The 6,703-nt window shown below is 49.1% G+C and overlaps 1 non-coding gene and 1 pseudogene across 1 annotated transcript; both read left to right on the top strand.

Moving 5' to 3' along the window:
* The first annotated feature begins 1,580 nt into the window (after positions 1 to 1,580).
* Positions 1,581 to 1,734, top strand: LOC122789532. Its single transcript, XR_006362843.1, has one exon. It is a non-coding gene; the product is annotated as a 5.8S ribosomal RNA (ribosomal RNA).
* A 386-nt stretch (positions 1,735 to 2,120) lies between these two features.
* Positions 2,121 to 5,811, top strand: LOC122789525 (annotated as a pseudogene).
* Positions 5,812 to 6,703: the final 892 nt, after the last annotated feature.

Consider the following 6,703-nt stretch of genomic DNA (forward strand, 5'->3'; position numbering starts at 1 on the left):
ATAAGAATGTAATGATAAAACATTACTATGTAAAACCAAGGGAAAATCGAACAGATGAAAAAAATGAAAGCTATAAAAATAAGAAACAAATGGACCAATCAGAAAATAGAATGTTAAAATTTTTGTGGTGATTGATAATAGACAAATTGCTAGTAAAAAAAATATATGATGTATAAAAAGAAAAGTGATAAAATATGTTTACATTTTCAAGAACAGGGAAGTATGGAACACCTGTTTTTGAAATGTAAAACAGTAAAAAAAAAAGTTATACAGAATCTCTGTACAGATTTTTTCAAAGATTGGGCTGGAGGTCCGGTGAGGTGATCTACCACTTGTTCTAGCCTCTGCCTCTCAGCGATCTCTTGATATTCTTAACTGAGTGTCCCAGGGGTCCGAAGCATTTACTTTGAAAAAAAAATAGTGTGTTCAAAGCAGGCTGGTTCAGCTAGGAATAATGGAATAGGACTCAGGTTCTGTTTTTTTGGTTTTCAGAACTGGGGCCATGATTAAGAGGGATGAACTGGAGAATTCGTATTGTGCCACTAGAGGTAAAATTCTTGGACTAGCGCAAGATGAATGAAAGTGAAAGCATTTGCCAAGAATGTTTTCATTAATCAAGAACGAAAGTTGGAGGTTCAAAGACAATCAGATACCATCTTAGTTCTGACCATAAACAATGCTGACTAGAGATTTGTTGGTGTTATTCCCATGACTCAGTTGGGAGCTTCCAGGAAACCAAAGTCTTTGAGTTCCAGGGGGAGTATGGTTGCAAAGCTGAAACTTAAAGGAACTGGTGGATGGGCACCACCAGGAGTGAAGTTTGCGGCTTAATTTGACTCAACATGGGAAACCTTAGCTGGCCTGGACATGGAAAGGACTGACAAATTGATAGCTCACTCTTGATTCTGTGAGGGGTGGTATATGGCCATTCTTAGTTGGCGGAGCAATCTGTTTGGTTAAGTCCAACAACAAATGAGACTCTGCCATGCTAACTAGTTATGCAGCCTCATAATGTCATCTCCAACTTCATAGCGAGACAACTGGCTTTCAGCCACATAATGATTGAGTAATAACAGGTCTGTGATGACCTTAGACATCCTGGGATGCATGCATGCTACACTGAATGGATCAGCATGTGCCTACCCTTGGTCAACAGGTCTGGGTGATCCACTGAACCCCATTCATGATAGGTACTGGAGATTGCAGTTATTCCCCATGATCGAGGAATTCACAGTAAGTGCAGGTCATAAGCTCATGATGATTAAGTCCCTGCCCTTCATATACACCACCCATCACTACTACCAATTGGTTGGTTTAGTGAGGTTCTCAGATTGGCCCCACTGGAGTTGATCACAACCCAGCAGTGCACTGAGAAGGCAATCAAACTTTATCTACAGGAAGACCCAGAAGGTTGGCAGTTCAGCCACATGCCAGCCACCACAGGACTCCATGCCATCCCATGGTGCAAGACCAGTAACCCCAGTCTGTGACCCATGACTCCCGTGAAACCTTCCTTGCTCAACTCTCAGTGCAATGCCATGTTGGCAGTGGTGCCCACGATGACTGAGTGATAACTATATGACTCTGAGCAGTGGATCATTTGGTTAGTGCACTGATGAAGAATGCAGCTAGCTGTGAGTACTAATGTAAATTGCAGGACCCATTGATCATTGACACTTTGAACGCACATTGCAGCTCCGTGTTACTTCCAGAGCTATGCATGTCTGAGGGTCATCATGCCTTCCATCTCCTAGGGGTGTCCTGTCCCCAATGAGGGCATGGCTGGGGCATCAAGCAAGCCCATAGCTGGCCCCCCATTAGCCCTGGTGAGATGTGGACAGAGAAAAAGAGTTTCTGCCTCCCCAAGCTGGGAAGCCTGCCAGTGTTGTGCTCAGGAGGGAAGAGGCATGTATCCTGCCCACCACTGGAGGCTGTCAGTGGTACTGCCCCTCAGCTGCCCTGCTGGTGGGTGTGGCCCCATGTCTGCCCACCCAATTCCTGCCCACCAATGTGGCATCATGCCTCCTCTGCTGCCCAGAGTCCAGTGGTAGGGGAGGCACATCCGTCCAACTCCATGACCCCTGCCAACTGCCTGCCCTCCCGTGACCATGCTCATAATGCGACCTCAGTTCAAACACGGTTACCTGCTGAATTTAAGCATATTACTAAGCAGAGGAAAAGAAACAAACCAGGATTCCCTCAGTAATGGCGAGTGAAGAGGGAAGAGCCCAGTGCCGAATCCCCACCTGGGCAATGGGCGCAGGGAAATGTGGGGTACAGATGTCCATCTCCACAGCATTTCCCAAGGGATCCAAGTCCTTGTGATGTAGGCCCAACCTACGGATGGTGTGAGGTTGGTGGTGGCCGTAGGTGTGTTGGGATCCGGTCTTCTCGGAGTCGGGTTATTTGTGAATGCAGCCCAAAGTGGATGGTAATCTCCCTCTAAGACTAAACACTGGCACAAGACTGATAGCAGACAAGTACCATAAGGGAAAGTTGAAAAGAACTTTGATGAGAGAGTTCAAGAGGGTGTGAAACCATTGAGAGGTAAACAGATGGGAATCCACTCTGTCCACCCTGAAGATTCAACTCGGCATTTGTGTCGGCCACCCTTTCAAGGTGAATCCCCCCCTGGGGATGGAGAACCATCTCTGGGCACATCAGCTGCCATCAGGTGCACTTCCTCCATGGCAGTGTGCCATGACTGGCTCTGAATTAGCTGGGAAGGCCACAAAGAAGGTGGCTTCTTCCACAGAGGGGAGTCTTACAGCCTATGGTATCAGCTCTCGTCATACCTGGGTTCATGAGAGATGACTGCCTCCACCCCCACCCCATCCTCACAGTCCCCTGGCTCCTGGCAAGACTGTCCTCAGTGCGGCCCAACTGTAACCCACTGCCAGACTCACCTTGGGTACCTGGGGTGTGCTGTGACATTGGTGTCTCATCCGTCCCATCTTGAAACATGGACCAAGGAATCTAACATGTGCATGAGTCTGAGGGTGGGCAGGTGACCCCTCAGTACAGTTAAAGTGAGGGCTGATGCACACTGGCGTAGGTGGTATCCCCCTGGCCCATGCGTGGGTGCACCACCGGCCCATCTCATCTTGTCCTGTCGGGGAGGTGGAGCGTGAGTGCACTTGATGGGACTTAAAAGATGGTGAACTATGCCTGGGCAGGGTTAAGCCAGAGGGAACTCTGGTGGAGGTCTGTACCAGTCCTGATATGCAAATCAGTCATCCAACCTGAGTATAGTCACTGATTCCCTCAGATATTTCCCTCAGGATAGCTGGCACTTGGTGGACACAGTTTTAGCTGGCAAAGTGAATGATTAGACATCTTGGAGCTGAAACAATCTCAACCAATTCTCAAACTGTTAATGGGTAAGAAGCCCAACTCACTGGCTTGGAGCCAAGCGTGGAACATGAGTGCCCAGTGAGCCACTTTTGGTAACCAGAACTGGTACTGTGGAATTAAACAAATGCTGGGTTAAGGCACCCAATACCAACCCTCATCAGACCACAGAAAAGGTGTTGGTTGATATAGACAACAAGATGGTGGCCATGACAGACGGAATCCACTACGGAGTGTGTAACAACTCACATGCTGAATCAACTAATCCTTAAAATGGATGGTGCTGGGGTGTCAGGCCCAAATCCAGCCATTGCCAGTGCTGGGAGCCAAAGGGGCTGTGCCACGATGAATTCCTAGGAGGGTCACTAATGTGGCACTGAAGCTCAGGGTGAGGGCCCAGGTCGAGCCACCGCTGGTGCAGATCTTAGTGGTAGTAGCAAATATTCAAACGAAAGCTTTGAAGGCTGAAGTGGAGAATGGCTCCATGTGAACAGCAGTTGAACATGGGTCATTCAGTCCTGAGAGATAGGCGAGCACCTTTCCAAAGGGATGGGTGAAGGCCTTCATCACTCTGAGCTGATTGAAAGGGAGTCAGATGTAGATCCCTGAATCTGGAGTGGCAGAGAAGGGCACCTCATGACATCTAGTGCAGTGACACACATGATCCTGGAGAAGCTGATGGAGGCCTCTGGGAAAGTTGTCTTTTCTTTGTAAAGGACAGGGCACCCTAGAATGAGTTCACCCCAAGAGAGGGGCCTGTGCCCTGGAAAGTGTTACCAATCTGGCACTAACAGGTCTCTCACTAGCCCTAAAAAATCTGAGGGAGAGGGTCTAAGTCTCACCCCGGGCTGTACCCATATCTGCAGCAAGTCTCCAATGTGAACAGCCTTGGGCATGTTAGAACAATTTAGGTAAGGGAAATCGTCATGCCAGATCTGTAACTTCAGGATATGGATTGGCTCTAAGGGCTGTGTCAGTCAGACTCAGGTGAGAAGTGGGGCTGGAAACATACTGCAGCTGGAGCAGTAATCACCCCCTTGCCACTGGAGGAATGGTAGTGGCTATTCTAGACATGCACTCGGCCTTTCCTGTGGATCACCCTGGCTGTGGTGGGTACCATTCCTGACTGGTATCCCACATTGTCTGGCAGCTAGCAACTGACTTAGAACTAGTACAGACCAGGGGAGTCTGACTATTTAAATAAAACAAACCATCAAGAAGGCCCAAGACAGGTGTTGATGCAATGTGATTTCTTCCCAGTGCTCTGACTGTCAAACTGAAGAAATTCAATGAAGTCTGGGTAAATGGCATGAATAACTATGACTCTCTTAAGGTTGTCAAATGCCTCTTCATCTAATTAATGACATGCATGAATGGATGAATGAGATGTCCACTCTCCCTACCTACTATCTAGCAAAACCACAGCCAAGGGAACAGACTTGGCAGAATCAGTAGGGAAAGAAGACCCTCTTGAGCTTGACTCTAGTCTGGCATTGTGAGGAGACATGAGAGGTGTAGAATAAGTGGGAGGGCTCAGTCCTGGTAAAATCCCACTATTCTTATAATTTTTCACTTACTTGGTGAGGCAGAGGGGACGAGCCTCGCTGGGGCTGTCGCTTCTGGCTTGAAGCAGCCAGGCTCAACCTGTTCTGGGGACAGAGTCAGGTGGGGAGTTTGACTGGTGTGGTACACCTGTGAAAGAGTAATGCAGGTGTTTTAATGCAAGCTCAGGGAGGACGGAAACCTTCAGTGGATCAGAAAAGCAAAAACTCACTTGATCTTGATTTTCAGTGTCAGTACAGACTGTGAAAGTGGAGCCTCATGATCCTTCTGGCTTTTTGGGTTTTAAGCAGGAGGTGTCAAAAAAGTTTCCACAAGGATAAACTGACTTTTGGTGGCAAAGCATTCATAGACACCACTTTTTGATCCTTCAATGTCACCTCTTCCTATCACTGTGAAGCAGAATTCACCAAGCATTGGATTGTTCACCCATTAAGAGAGAACGTGAGCTGGATTTAAACCATAGTGAGACAGGTAAGTTTTACCCTACTGATGATGTGTTGTTGTGATAGTAATCCTGCTCAGTATGAGAGGAACCACGATTTCAGACATTTGCTGTATGTGCTTGACTGAGGAGCCAGTGGTGCAAAGCTACGATCTGTGGGATTATGACTGAATGCCTCTAAGTCAGAATCCCACCTAAACGTAATGATACTGCAGAGCTGTGGATCTCCAGTTGGCTAGGGATAGCCATTCGCAAGGTCGGCAAGGAGGACTCGTCACTGGGTTGGAGCATGGATGGAAGGGGGACACCTCTCTCCAGCAGTGCAGTGCATTTTCATGGGGAACTGGGTGCTAAATCATTCATAGATTACCTGATTCTGGTTCAGGTTTTCGTACATAGCAGAGCAGCAAAACGCTGTGATCTATTGAAAGTCAGCCCTTGAGCCAAGCTTTTGTGGCAGTTGAGGGGGAGGGGGAACCTGTCCTTGTCCGGCCTGCCCCATGCCCCTCCTTGCTTTCATCCAGATTGTCGGTAGGACTTTGGTTGATGGAGGAGGTGGGGGTCTGTCAGTGAGCATAGTCTGAGCATTTCCCAGTAGCAAGACCTCCAGCTTAGATGGAGGTCCCTGTTCACCCCTTCGTGTTGCCTCTCTGGTAGCTGATTCCAGATAGCCAAAACTCATGCAGGCATAGAGGGGGGCTGAAAATGATGTACCCGAAGTTAAGGGTCATCCCAATAGTGACAGCGGATGTGCAGTTCCTGGGAGTGGGTTAAGGGCCAACCTGGGAAGCCAGATCCAGGTGTCGATCCCACAGACTCCCTCCAAAGGGGGATGGGGCCACTGGTGGCATCTGACACTCGAGGCCAGCTGGCAGAGTTGGCTGTCAATGTGGGTGGAGGGTACCCTGGGAATCCAGGTCTGCAATTCCCATCCTCCCAGCCCCCAGGTAGTGGAGATAGGGCTGCCATGGGTCTCATAGCTGAAGCCAGCCGGGAGAGTCGGCCTTCAGTGCGAGTAGGCCAAGGGCCACCCTGGGAAGCCAGGTTTGCGATTTTGTCCTCCCAACCCCCAGGGGAGCAGAGATAGGGCCATAATGGCATCTTGCACCCGGGGCCAGCCAGGGAAGTTGGCTGTCAGTGCGGGTGAGCTGAAGGCCACCCCAGGAATCCAGGTCTGCAATCACATCCTCCCAGTCTCCACAGAAGTGGAGATAGGGCTGCAGTGGCATCTCAAAGCTGGGGCCAGACCAGGGCATTGGGTTGGCCTCCTGTACTTCACCCAGCACTGTGGGGATGCCAGTCTGCAAATAGCACCACCCAGGATGCAAGGGGCTATGTGACAGGAGG

The sequence above is a fragment of the Protopterus annectens genome, chromosome 14.part0 (genome assembly GCF_019279795.1).
Source record: "Protopterus annectens isolate FY-2018-M chromosome 14.part0, PAN1.0, whole genome shotgun sequence".
Classification (NCBI taxonomy): Eukaryota; Metazoa; Chordata; order Ceratodontiformes; family Protopteridae; genus Protopterus; species Protopterus annectens.